This window comes from Topomyia yanbarensis, chromosome 2, assembly GCF_030247195.1.
Source record: "Topomyia yanbarensis strain Yona2022 chromosome 2, ASM3024719v1, whole genome shotgun sequence".
Taxonomy (NCBI): Eukaryota; Metazoa; Arthropoda; class Insecta; order Diptera; family Culicidae; genus Topomyia; species Topomyia yanbarensis.
In genome coordinates, this window is record NC_080671.1 from 303,578,458 (window position 1) to 303,593,198 (window position 14,741).

Sequence of the window (14,741 nt, forward strand, 5' to 3'; positions counted from 1 at the left end):
TGCCAATATTAATGTGGTCCTGTTGACATTGCTGAAGGATGCCGAACCCACTATATAGTAACTTGAATATGTAGTATGTTTTTTCCCAACGATAATGATGCAGCCCAACTTGTTGACTCAGCTTGTCACCTGTCGGCATCGAATAGCGGCAATAGTAGCTGTCATTGCTTCGTGATGGGCATTCAGGGGTACACCCTGTCACCGACAGCTCGTGCACGACGGACTACTTGTACTGCGCCTGTGTCTACTCTTTCCCGAAGAGGCACAATTTTTCCACTTGCAAAAGTGTAGTCTACGTTCAGGGCGCAGCAGTATTAGTCGAGATGAAGCGAGAAACGGTTAATCCTCATTCATTGTGGTTCTGAAAGGTTTGAAATGCAAAAAGTTGGAATGAATGGTTTAGGATTCCAGTGGTTTGCTTCAAAAGAAAGAAATTGTTAGTGAAAAAAGTTCGGAATCCGTCGGAATGGTTTACTGTTAGTGTTTTTTCCATAGTCCTTCGAATTCGAGACGTGAAAATTCTTCGTGGCTACCGAAGGTGTTCACTAGGCAAAGGCAAAAAAAGTTACTGCCAACTTTGCTTCTAGAGTGAAAAAATAGCTCGTAACGTAGTGTAAATATGGTTTTCTCCAGAAGAAAATATTGAAGGGCAAGAAAATTGAGATGGTCCTTGCAAATTATTCCGCAGTGGTTTAAAAAATGTAAAAGGAATAAACTGGTAGCGCTACTTGTGTGCTACTAGTTAGTGTCGCCTGCAATATGAGATGTGTTGAATGTGGGATGCGTGAAAAGTGGAAAAGATAATGGGATTAAAAGTGGAAAACTACAGTTTAATGCGGTTACAAAACACAAAATCTCATTCATTCAGAAAATCAGCAACAGACAGAAGCACAACGTCTGAACCTTCGCATTCGTCCTGGAAGGTATGTAGGCAGTAAATTTATTGACCGCTTCACCACACACTACAACCCCAGTCCGACCCACCTTCGTTCGCTAATTAGTTTATTCAATGGATTTTTTGACGAGAACATTGCACGCATATCCTTGAAACATTTATCGGAGCACAGGGCGGACCGTGTGTGCACACAATTGAGTTCTTGGAATGTGTTCTCTTTCGCCGTCTCAGAACGTTGGTGGAGTCGGTATTACACGTTTGCGTTTGTGGTTGTGACAAAAGTAACGTGAAATAGATGTAAAAAAGTCGATATAACTGTTGTCCTTTGCTGAAGTCTGTCGCAGCCAGTGTTGACCAGCTCTGAAGCGAAAAATCGGTAGCAAGTGTACAAATCTGATTGATTTTTATCTATATATTCATTGAGTGTTGCGACAGAAATATGTCTATCGGGCATTCCGCTTTTAGTTACGCAGTATATCTCTACTGGTGGTGTACCCACAGAAACATAAGTTGAAGTATAGAACGAAGAAATACCTGTCTAAAACCAATTGTAATAGTGCACCATATTTCCTGTACTTTCATTCGAAAACAATTAGGAGGATTAAATAATTCGCTTACAGAAGTATGAAAGCTGTAAATAATGAATAATGATAGTTTGACCCACATCCAATACCTACTGTTCTACAGAGCGTTTCAAACCGCGTTGACTAATATGATTTACCGAGTTCGCGCAAAATCCTATCGTCTTTTCTCGTTATATTGACTTTGACTGTTGACCTTTGCTTACCGTTGGTATCCTTTTTGCGAAGCATTGATAGAGGTATGTGATTTGAAATGTTTTGAAACAAACATTTGGATGAACTTTCTGTGTAATTTATCGAGAAAGATATGAAGCGGCTTCGATGTGCGGGACCGTTACTTGGCTCCACAGACCGTTAAACGTGATCTCGGAACAGTATTTTTCGCGAAGCGCTGTTAATGGCTGAATGGTTAATTTGAAATTGTAAGGTGTTGTTCCCTACGTATTATAATTGCACATTCGTAAACGAAGATTATTTCATGTGAATACGTCGTTTTAAGAAAATAAAGGTACAGAACTCGTTTAAACTTTAATTTTTCTCCCCTATTTCAATGAACAATTTTGGACAATGTGTATTTTTTACAAGTTAAAGAATTCTTCTAAACTGAATCGGAGTAAGTTTTGTTTGGCTAGACTGTTTGGGTGCAAAAGTGTAGATAGGGTATGAATCTTCTGTTGAACCATCAGCTTTGCTCTCGTTCTTTAAACATTTTTCTGCTAGTGACATTTCTTTTGTAAGCCATCAAGGTGAACTTTGTACAGGTAATCCTCAATATTACGTACCTTCGATATGACGTTTCTTCGATATAGCGTCACTTGATAGAACAATCATTTTTCGTCGATATAACGTACATATTTTTTAATTTATTTTTCAGGTCCATAGTTCTCTTTTATTACGCATGTATTCTATACTTTAAGAATTCAATATGTTAGACACAATCTTAAAAGGTTATTTTTCAAAAAATCGATTTTTTTATTACTTTATCTGAAAATATAAGAGAATATTTTCCCAAATTTCTATAGAGAACCGAGACAAATTTGAAATTTACAACACTTCTAAACGCGCTTCACCTAGCAAGAAATTTCAATGTTTTGTGCATAAATTTTTGTGTTGTACATAAAATTTGTTTAATACTTTAGAGCTTTAGAGCTTAAAACATCGATTTTTTTTTAAGAAAAGCGTTCCCGAAAGCACAAAAAAATATTATTTTTTCAACTAGTCTTTGAGCTACGAGGAATACTCATACACTAATGCAATTTTTTGAGTTTGGGGATTTTAAATAAAAAAAAGGTTTCGGGCAAAAGCCATAAATCCCTCCAAACCAACATTAATAGAATCGAACAAAAAATATTGATGGCGGCCAGTTTATTTTTTTAAATTTAATATTTAAATAAAAATTTGGAAATTTATTATCTGATTGTTACATCGAGAACTTAATGTTTTAAAGACCATGGGGACTTTTGGTAAATTGTGGGAATGAGATTTTGTAACTGAGTTTTACTGGAGATCTTATAGTTGACAAATCATGTCAATATCAAATAAAATACCGACATGAAAACATCCACATAGAAACTAATGAAAATGGCGTTTTCCGTTGACCTTTAGTAGATAAGGATCAGTTTTTATTAGCATTTGATTATCTTTTGTACTATCAATTATTTGAATAGCTACTAAGTAGGATTGGAAACGAAAATTAAAAAAATGTCAAGTTAGTGGCTATTTATGATGTACATTTGAGTACTGAATCAAATATTACTAGCGAACAAAAGTAAAATAAATACTTGAACAGTTTTTACGGTCAATATCATATAGTTTCGAAACCGTCAGCTTTGGAGATTTAGTATTTTCGAAGAATTTTGCAATGTAGAACATATTCTGATAAAATAATTTTGGTGAATAATCCTCCCAGATGGATGCATTAATTCTTTAAACAAATGTAGTCTAGAAAAACTTGGTGTCTTCAGTAAAGTGTTCGAGAATTTTATTACAAATAACGTGGCTTAAGACATGAATGCTCCACATATTCACGTATTACAGTAATATTGAAGAAAACTGCAATTAAGAATAATTTCGTAAATATCGTTTTATATCTCGATGCATGTAACAGAGCTTACACGTCTTTAATAAAGATGTTTGAAATGAAATTCCCATCAACCTTGCTGAAGACATCAAGTCTCTTACTAATTTTTTGAAGATTTGATTTCCCATGGTTATTTCTAGGAGGATTTATCACTAAAATGATTATTTAGGTTGGAAACTTGTTGCTAATCTTTCACTTAAATACTTTACTTACCAATCAGTCAAAGGCTATGTTGTGTTATGCTGTATCTAAAAGTCGTCTCCAGTTCACTCTGTCTATGGAAAGTTGTCGCCTCGTATGGCGCGAAGACTCCTCAGGTCCCCTCCATATTGTCTGATCTCTCCTCCTTGTTTCTAGAACCACAATATTGACGTTCATAATATATTGGCTTGAACGGCACGTTCCTCGTATGTGGGATTTGTGCCTTGCTGTGTGTTTTCATCATTTCCTAAGCGGAAGGAAAGGAGAAGGAGATCTCTGAGTTTCAGTCGTCCAAACATGGTGTCGTCTATGTAATGACGGCCGAAAACTCGAAATCGCAATTGCGCTACTGCTGGATAGTTGCATATCATGTGATATGAGGTTGCGTAGTCGGATTCACAAAGATCACATGAAAAAGACTCAGCGCGCTGAATAGCTGCCATGCGATAATTGAGTTTGCAGTGGCCGATGGTCCATGCCGCAGTGGATCTTCAAAAAGTGTAGGAAATTTTTCGAAATCACTGGGCACGGTTATTTTAGAAACACCTTTGTTTGGCAACACGTTTGTAGATTTCTCCAATAGCTTGGACTGTGGTTTGTCTGAGCTAAGGGCCTTGATTGCAGCCTGACTATTGGAGCTGAAGTTTATAACATTGCCGAACAAACTCAGTGAAGGGCCGATTGTACTCCGCACATAATCGCAAAGATTTCTGCTTGGAATACAGTACAGTATCTACCTAGTGAGTGAGATTATTCCAATCTCATTTCACTACAGTAGACACCATCGCCAGCACCAGCACGTCCCTCCATCAGAGAACCGTCAGTGTAACAGACCATTAGCGTTTGTTGTTGTCTTTCCATATAGCCAGACAACCACTCCTCTCGAGAGGGAATCTTCACATGTCGGTTCAAGCTTCAATGTCCTGTAAGGAAAATTACATGTAAGTGTATTATCGCTGGGAGCAAGAATATTTTCACACCATGTAATCGACCACAATCGTGTATGACTGGTAGCAAGATCAGCATGGTTATTGTGCCAAAGCCCAGTAACCCGCAGTCTGTATGCACATGATAGTGATTCATGTTTGAGGTGTATGTGTAATGGTTTGATATTTAAAAGTGTCTCAGCAGTCGGAGTTGTGGTGAAAGCACCAGTCACTGCCATGGGCGCCATTATTTGCAGATGGTTTAGCTTTGACTGGATTGTCATCACCTCTCCTCACTGCCACCAAATAAGGCATCCGTATGGTAGTATTAGACGTACAATTGTCATGTAAATCCAATAGATGTATTTAGGTTTGAGACCCCAGGTCTTTCCAAAAGTTCGCTTGCACTGCCCGAAGGCCATGCACGCTTTCTTGACTTTGAACTCAATGTGAGCAGACTAATTCAATTTTGAATCCAATATAACTCCAACGTATTTGACTTGATCTGCACACAGTAGCTCAGAATTAAAGAACTGCAAGGGGTGAACCCCGGTTGTTATTCGCTTCTTCGTGAAAATAACCATTGAAGTTTTGCTTGGGTTAACTAATAATTTAACTTGCCGATACCACCGTTCGACAGCTCTTAATGCTTGTTGCATTAAGTCAAAGATTGTTCCGATGAAAAGTCCAGTAATTAGTATTTGGTAATCGTCAGCAAACCCGTAGGTTGGAAATCCAACAATCCAATGTTCAACAAGGCGTCGGCAACTAAGTTCCATAACAAAGAAGACAGAACGCCATCCTGAGGACAACCGCAAATACTCAATACTACTTCCGTATCTCAGCCTGTCGCAGTGACGAGCAAAGAATGCGGTTACTAAACCTTGCGTTTATCTAACCCGAGATACATGCAGGTATCCCATGACCGCGCGACTGGAAGGACACATTGTCAAAAGCACCCTCAATACTAGGAATACACCCAAGCTAGATTGCTTGAGCGAGAAGGCTTGTAAACAACATCGTGAAGCAGAGTGATCGTGGATTTCCCACACTGATATGCATGTTGCATTTCTTGCCGAATACTATTGTTCGCTTATCCTTTATGACTTTTGTTTGTTATCATTCATAGGACTATATGTATTCTTTGTGGGTTGAGTTATTTTCTTGCTCAAAGTGAGATTAGGGTTGCCACCTTTGGTCAGACTTTCACCCAGAGATTATTGCTGACTTGGGATAGGCTTCGCGAGAAACATGATGTACACGCTTAAACCCGACAGAAATTTGTATTACAGCGATTGCTCGATATTTAGAATACTTTAATTGGTTTCTATTAACTACTGAATTGAACAAATATACATTTAATTTCGGCTAAGCATAATGCGCTCCACTGTTCCATGTCGCTCACATAAAGCGGTAAATGGTACGTGTTTGTGAATTTTTCCAATTCGTTTATTTGATAAGGCAGGTTTGCGTTAGCTTAAAGGTGCCAATTTTGTTTTGTTTTACATTTTAAATTACTTAAAACTAGGGGATTACATATTGATTTTTGAAATTAAACTAAGGCGCATTTATAGCTATACATATACACAAGGGGGTAATATAATTTTCGTAAGATTAGGGGGTCATTTAGTTTTTATGGCAATATGGTTTGACAGTTTTAGCAATGAGATTATTGGAGCAAATAATGTTTAACTAAGGGGGAAAATTTTTACGACTATCTTAAAAGTAGAAATAATTAGAGGGCGTGATTAAATTTTGTAAAGATTCGGAGACATTAATTAGAGTTATTTTATGTGGTAGTAGAGTTGGGCATTTTCAACGAGATCATATAATATAATAGTTAAAACTAGAAAAGGCAAGAAGAGCTAAATGCTTCATGAAGATCTTTGGGGGGGGGGGGGAGGGGGAAGGGGTGTTACTTCTGTGTATAAGAGTCAGGGGAAGTAGGGTGGACAAACATGGCAGGGGGAGAGCATTATTTCAGTTTCAGACTTCGGGAGATCAACGGATGGATTACAGAATCAGGGTGGCCTTCATCAGGAAGAATCATGTACTGGGACGCTGGGTGGTCTTTCTCAAGATGGCAGGGGTTTCTCCAGACGATTTCGTAGTGCGGCTCAGATGCTGATCGGCTACATTTCGAGTTGTGCGTGTGATGTTCGTGCTTTAGGTCCCGTGCTTGTTGGCTCATTTGACAGGGATGTTTTGTGTCGCCTTGGGGTCGCATCAAACCATCGTGGGTGTATGGTACAGGTGGAAGAGAGCGTTTTTGAGAATGATCAGGAAAAAGGGGCAGTTAAAGTTGGATATTGATGGTTTTTATGAAGGTGTATATAAGGGACATATAGAGGACATCGCGGCTTGCCAACACATCTCGAACCGGGACGTTGGGTGGTCTTCCTCGGGCCCGGAGGGTGTCCATAAGCCGAGACCTGGCGGAACTGTACTCGGTGCACGCCCAGACTATGTGCTCTATATCGTGATAACCGTCGCCACAAGCGCAGATACCACTCTCCACGAGCCCAATACGTCGGAGATGTGCATCCAGCGTGTAATGGTTCGCCATGAGTCGGGACATCACACGAATGAAGTCACGACCCACATCCATCCCCTTGAACCAAGGTTTCGTCGATACCTTAGGGACTATCGAATGTAGCCACCTTCCTAGCTCCCCATTGCTCCACGAGGTTTGCCAACTTTCGAGGGTTCTCTGATGAGTAATACTGAAAAATTCGTTGAAGCAAATTGGTCTTTCAAAAACGTCACCTTCAATAGCACCCACCTTAGCTAAGGAGTCCGCTTTCTCATTGCCCGGAATGGAGCAATGAGAAGGGACCCACACCAAGGTAATCTGGAAAGATTTGTCAGATAAAGCACTCAGTAGCTCCCGTATTTTCCCCAAAAAATACGAGGAATGCTTTCCATGTTTCATCGAGCGAATAGCGTCAATAGAACTCAGACTATCCGAGACGATGAAGTAATGGTCTGCGGGTAATGTGTCAATGACTCCAAGGGTATACTAAATAGCAGCTAGTTCTGCGGCGTAGACTGAAGCAGGGTCACTGAGTTTGTAGGAGGCGGTGAACTTTTGATTGAAAATACCGAAGCCAGTGGACCCTTCGAGGTTTGATCCGTCAGTATAAAACATCTTAGAACAGTCGACTTCTCGGAATTTATTATAAAAAATATTTGGAACCACTTGTGGGCGTATGTGGTCCGGAATTCCAATAATCTCATCTTTCATGGATGTGTCGAAGAAAACAGTAGATTCAGAAGTATTTATGAAATGCACACGGTTGGGATTGTAAGAAGAAGGATTAATATTTTGCGCCATGTAGTCAAAGTACAGGGACATAAAACGGGTCTGAGAATTGAGCTCAACAAGCCTTTCGAAATTTTCAATCACCAACGGGTTCAAGATATCGCATCGAATAAGCAATCGATATGAGAGTTCCCAAAATCGATTTTTCAGCGGGAGAACGCCCGACAGCACTTCGAGACTCATCGTATGGGTCGACTGCATGCACCCTAAGGCGATACGCAAACAACGATACTGAATTCTTTCGAGTTTGATGAAATGTATGTTCGCGGCGGATCGAAAGCAGAAGCATCCGTATTCCAGTACCGACAGTATCGTTGTTTGATACAACCTAATTAGGTCTCCTGGGTGGGCACCCCACCACATTCCGGTTATTGTACGAAGAATGCCTTTGTTGGCATTTCTGTTTCAGATACCGAATATGGCATCCCCAAGTACCTTTCGAGTCGAACCAGACCCCTAGATATTTTACTGTGAAGACCTGAGCTATAGTTTGACCCATTAATAGAAGCTGTAGTTGTGCTGGTTCACGCTTCCTAGAAAATACAACTAGCTCAGTTTTCTCCGTGGAGAATTCGATACCCAGCTTAATAGCCCATGCAGACAAATTGTCCAAGGTATTCTGTAATGGTCCTTGTAGATCGACAGCTTTGGGTCCCGTAACAGACACCACGCCATCGTCTGCAAGTTGTCTTAACGTGCATGAATTGTCAAGACATTCATCAATGTCGTTGACGTAGAAATTGTATAAAAGGGGGCTTAGACATGAGCCCTGGGGAAGGCCCATGTAGCTAAATCGTGATGTCGGTAAGTCACCATGCGAAAAATGCATGTGCTTTTCCGACAACAAGTTTAATAAAAAGTTGTTTAAAGTCGCTGAAAGACCATGCTGGTGCAGCTTCTCTGAAAGAATGTTGATAGAAACTGAATCAAAAGCCCCCTTTATATCTAGGAACACTGATGCCATCTGCTCTTTACTAGCATAGGCCATTTGAATTTCGGTTGAGAGCAACGCAAGACAATCGTTCGTCCCTTTGCCTTTGCGAAAGCCAAACTGTGTATCTGACAGTAAGCCATTTGCTTCGACCCAATTGTCGAGGCGGGATAGGATCATTTTCTCGAACAACTTCCGGATACGAGATAGCATTGCGATCGGTCGATACGAATTGTGGTCGGAGGCTGGTTTACCTGGTTTTTGGATGGCGAAGACATTCACTTGCCTCCAATCGTGTGGGACAATGTTAGCCTCAAGAAACTTATTAAATAAGTTCAACAAGCGTCTCTTGGCAGAGTCTGGCAGATTCTTCAACAAGTTGAATTTGATTCTGTCTGGCCCTGGAGCTTTATTGTTACACGACAAGAGAGCAAGTGAGAACTCCACCATCGAAAAAGGTGTTTCGTTCGCGTTATCGTGACGGGACGCGGTGCGGTAGATCTTCTGTGCCGGGGCGGAATCCGGACAAACCTTCTTGGCGAAATCGAATATCCAACGGTTTGAATATTCCACGCTCTCATTAGTACTGTTTCGATTTCGCATACGTCGGGCTGTTCCCCAAAGAGTGCTCATCGATGTTTCTCTCGTTAATCCGTCGACGAACCGGCGCCAATAACCGCGTTTTTTGGCTTTCATCAAACTCTTCATTCGCTTGTCTAACGTCGCGTTCTGTCGAAAACTAGCGGGTAACTCGTCGTTCCGGAAGGTCTTAAACGCGGCGGCCTTCTCTGCGTACACGTCTGAGCACTCTTTATCCCACCAGGGATTGGGAGAACGTTTTTGTATGTTCGCGCCGGGTACTGGCTTAGTCTGAGCTTGATTCGCGCTGTCGAGAATCAAGCCAGCCAAAAAGCTGTACACTTCCTCCGGAGGAAGTTCTTGAGTAGATTCGATGTTGTCGGATATCGCGGCAGCATAGCTCTTCCAATCGATATTTCGTGTGAGGTCACACGAAATATTGATTGTTTCCAATGGCCTTGAGCCGTTATTGATGGAGACTACGATCGGCAGATGGTCGCTACCGTGGGGATCAGGGATTACCTTCCACGCGCATTCTAACTTTAGCGAGGTCGAGCAAAGGGATAAATCTAATGCGCTTGGGCGCGCTGGTGGGGGAGGAATCCGTGTCATTTCACCCGTGTTTAGAATTGTCATGTTGAAGTTGTCGCAAATATTGTGAATTAAAGAGGAACGGTTATCATCATAAAGGCAACCCCATTCCGTACCGTGAGAGTTAAAGTCGCCTAAAACTAGTCGCGGTGCAGGCAGGGATTCTATGATGTCATGTAGCCGGCGATGCCCAATCGCGGTGTTGGGGGGAATATATATGGAAGCTATGCAAAGATCTTTGCCTTTGGTTGTTACTTGACAAGCGACAACTTCAATACCTGTTATCGAGGGAAGGTTAATTCTGTAGAAGGAATAGCGCTTTTTGATCCCCAAAAGCACTCCTCCATAGGGGGTGTCTCGATCCAGGCGAATAATATTAAAGTCGTGGAAGTTGAGATCTATGTCGGAAGTTAACCAAGTTTCACATAATGCAAATGCATCGCAACTCAAATTATTTATTAAAATTGATAGTCCTTCGTGAAGTTCTCGCAGCAAGCAATATCGTTTGCCTGCTTTGAGTTAGTCAGCACGACCCTCAGCCTGTCTGAGCGGACCTTTTTTATTTCGGTCACAGCCGAGAACCGTTCCGTCAGGTCTTTTGAAATCTGTAATAGATTCAGCGATTTTGTTTTGGGCCGAAAGAAGACCACAAAGGGACCGGTCGAGGGCTCTGGATATTGTTTGGGTCGGGGGAGAGCCTTAGGAGTCGACTCGATCTCCATTTGGCCATCCAGGGAGGAAGCCATCGACACCGTCAACGCACGGGGTCAGAACCCGCGCAGACGGGAAAAAGCCGTAAATGTATCAAAAAGGTAGATTTCACTTATCTGTATACTCGTTTCCCACGACGCACCAGTCCAGCTTAAATAGCTGGTTATTGTTCAATCCTCGCTTTACGAACAAAAGGTTGAGGAATGTGGCCTAACGGTTAACACACGCACAAAAGAATAAAAGTCCAAACCTCGAAGAGGTAGAGAATGGCAAAATAACCTTGAACGCGGATTACTGCACTGTTCTTTTTCCAACAGACCGAAAACAAAACACTTCTATCTCGATCGAGCGATGCGTAGAGACTGTGTTTGTGAATTGTTTTGTGCGTTTAGATAGATGTACTATTCCATTTCTCCGGCTAACCGCGAATCCAAGACTACCACTCAATCTCGCTGTGGAGGATAAGCCAAACGAACACTGTCTTCACCACAGCTAGCAGAAAGAGGAGAGAATCCTCAAGAAAGCTGCATCGTATGGGAAGCACACTGCTGTATCTTCCGAAATAATTAGCGGGGCGGAAAAATTCCCGTTATTCCTCACTGTCCAACAAAAGAGCAAAGCTCTCCTCGCTGATCAACAGCTAAGTACCGCCGTAGCAGTAGCCAGCGTCAACACCGGAAGAGTTCGTTTGAAACAAATAAATGCAGTACTATAAAAGTTACAATTATCCGTCGTCTCACCAGACCCGGAGAAATTGATTTGAAACCCGGAGGTCCGGAGATCGCCCCCGAAAACCGGTGTCTCCGGGTCAAACCCGGAGAGGTGGCAACCCTAAGTGAGATGGTAATATTGAGTATTCGTTTTATACGTAACTTATCTAGCAGTCTCCGTCATAACCTAAGGCTATTTAATGGCACACTTTTGGGAAATCTCGTCAGAAAACAAAACTGCTTGCTTGTTCATAGAGCATTCTGCCCCGTTGTTGCGGTGCATTATGCCCCGTTGTTGTGGTGCATTTTACCCCCGAACAGGTGCGTTATTTTTCAACAGGCAATTTTTAATGATTTTGAAGAATCGAATATTTTTCATGTTCTTGACTATTTTTCAAAGCGTTATGATTACAGAGGAAAATGTTGGCTAAACGATTTTATTAATTAAATTCTCCCGATTGATGTTCTATAGCTGAGTTATGATCATATTTCCTTAGGGGGTGCGTTTTACTCCATCTTCCCCTACATTGTGCCAGGGCCTACTTTAATGCGTTTAATTCGTTGCTGCACGGTCGCTTCGTGTAATAATCGGAGCCGAATGAAAATCTGCATGGAGGAATGGACGGTTTGTTCGTTTTACGTTTTCAGCTGCGTCACTGATTAAAAATGAATGCGAATATGATTAATTTTCATTTAATGAATTTGAATATTTTTAATTCTGCTACAGATTCATCGTATTCATTAAAAAGGTGTATTTTATCGCTCTGATTAACTTTATAGAAGACCCCAATCCGAATATTGATCACCAATCCGAATATTCCGAATATTGGTCCCCAATCCGAATATTGATCCCCAATCCAATTAAAACGGGAATGTTAGGATCAAGCATAAACTTACCCCATATAATTTAAATTTTTTTGTGCATTTTAACGACATTCAATTAGCTAGAGATTACTGGGTAGGGAAAGTTTTGAAAATTTGGAGCCATAGTACCCAAGTGAGAGCAAGGATGTGAAGTATACAGATCGAAAAACTTTCCCTATCCAGTAATCTCTAGCTAATTGAAGGTCGTTTAAATGTAAAAAAGAAAATGAGACTATATAGTTAAAATTTTTGGACGTTTTTGGATGTTCTGGAAAGACGAAGAAATGACCTTTCCAACGGTATGCTGTTATGTTCTTTTGTCAAAAATACTGTTTGTTAAATGTTTTTGGACAACAATATGAAAAGTACCATAATTTTGCGATTTTTCCATGAAAATTATCAAAATTACCCATCATTCTTCTTAAAAAGCGTCTTTGTTTAAATGTAATTTTAGAGAGAACATTCTATTTCGCATACAACGACTTGTTTACCATCAAAATCAGTTGAAAAACGGCAGAGGAATTAAAAACTTTCTCACATGAACTATTAAGAGAGGCTTAGAGAGATATTGTCCCGCACTATAGAATTATATAATTAAATTTTTCATTATTTTTTCCCATTTCAGGCTCAAAGTTCACACACATCCTATATATCCAATCTATACGAGATCGAGCAAAAAAATCTGTTTAGAAAATTTTAGATGAGACCTTCCGCTTAAAAGTTCATGCGAACAAGTTTCTCTTCTCTGATATTTTCCAATTGATTTTGATCATAAGTAGGTCGTTGGATTCGGAATAAAATTCTCCCTAAATTTCTATTAAAACGAAGACGCTTCCTAATAAAAATGTTGACCAATTTTCACCTTTTAAATGAAAAAATCAGTTACTTTTATATTGTTGTCAAACATTTGAATTCGTAGTGTGAACGTAATATAAACCGCATAGTACTTTTAACAAAAGAACTTAACAGCATACTGTTGGAAAGGTCGTTTCTTCTTCTTTCCAAATCACTCGAGAAATGAAAATCGGTTGAAAAATGACCCCGTACAAAAAATTTTCGTGCCGAAAATCCTGAAAAATAGTTGTTTTTTGCTATAAATCAAGATTTTCAGGGTATATTAAATTGATCAAACGTGGTTTTGTGTGTTTTTTTTATTTTGTAGCACCGTGTTATTAAATCGGTTCAATATTAATTTTGTTATGATTCAATAATAGAAAATCCGTGGAATCGAAATTCGTATAATAGTAAAATTGATTTCATTCAATTGTTCCGTTCCGTACATTTTGCCACATCGATAAATGTGTTTCAGGTCAAATGATCTTTTATCTGTGATGTTTGCACAAACAACAATCTATGCAAATATTTCAGATAATCTGTAAATTATTGATAATCTATAAATCTGAAACTCGCACATAGTTTTTTCTGGAAATGCTGTATTTTCAATGTAACCGTGGTCGTGTCTTGTACATAGCCTTTTAATTTTGCACTGCTGGAATGAAAGTGATATGATTCGTTCAAAGTTGAATAAATATTCATTCAATGACCCTGTGACTCGTTTTATTCCGTTTGATATGTTGCTGTACGATGACTTCGTGCAATAATCCGCACTGTATCATAACTTGTATTAAATGAGACGCAGTTGCTTCGTTTGACCTTAAATACATTGAATATTTAGGACAAATGCAGGCGAATATGATGCATTTTTATTCAATGACCATCGCGCATTTGAAACTCTAGCTGGTAGTGTAATGTTTCACTCTATCATAAAAACAAACGTTTTACTATTTTGAGATAAACTTTTCCAAACGGATCTCAAACCGGTCGAAAAATTTGAATTTTGGGTCTGGACAGCATGTCAGCAAGTCGAATGTCAAAATTCTTAGGATTACTTTGGAAAACAATGTATAATCATTATGAGCCCACATGCTGACATCACATCAAAACATGACTATAAATCATATTTGAGCATTTGATATTCTAGTTATGAATGAGAATTGGTATTTTATTATTTTACTTTTTTTTTTAAATAAGTTGCTTAGCTAGAAGAGAAGAAATACTTCAATAATTTTATACCGAAGAATGCTTACACGGTAGTTATGCTCAACTAGTACTACCCGATCCAAAAATAAACGTCCATGATGGAATGGAAAAATTGCTTCCGCTCCCCTTCAAATTTTGTAATTAAATCGTACAAACTTCCTGCATTTGTTGGAACATGATTTCTTCTTCTGAACTGCTTTCTTCATCAAATTGCTTGATTTTATGAGAGTCCTTGTATTCCAGTTCCACACATTCGAAACCTTCATTGCTATGTCGGCCGACAAGAAATTTTTTCCGTCCGATGCCACGT

The 14,741-nt window shown here is 39.8% G+C and overlaps 1 protein-coding gene across 3 annotated transcripts in view; it reads left to right on the plus strand.

Annotated features, from left to right (window-relative positions):
• The first annotated feature begins 254 nt into the window (after nucleotides 1-254).
• LOC131683423 (potassium voltage-gated channel protein eag) overlaps nucleotides 255-14,741 on the plus strand; it is a 117,757-nt gene continuing 103,270 nt past the window's right edge. For 2 of the 3 annotated variants that reach the window (XM_058965400.1, XM_058965401.1), the window contains exon 1: nucleotides 283-923. The gene's annotated coding sequence lies outside the window, so the exon portion shown is untranslated. Of the gene's footprint in view, nucleotides 924-14,741 lie in introns of all 3 variants that reach the window. The other variant, XM_058965402.1, reaches the window with a different exon arrangement.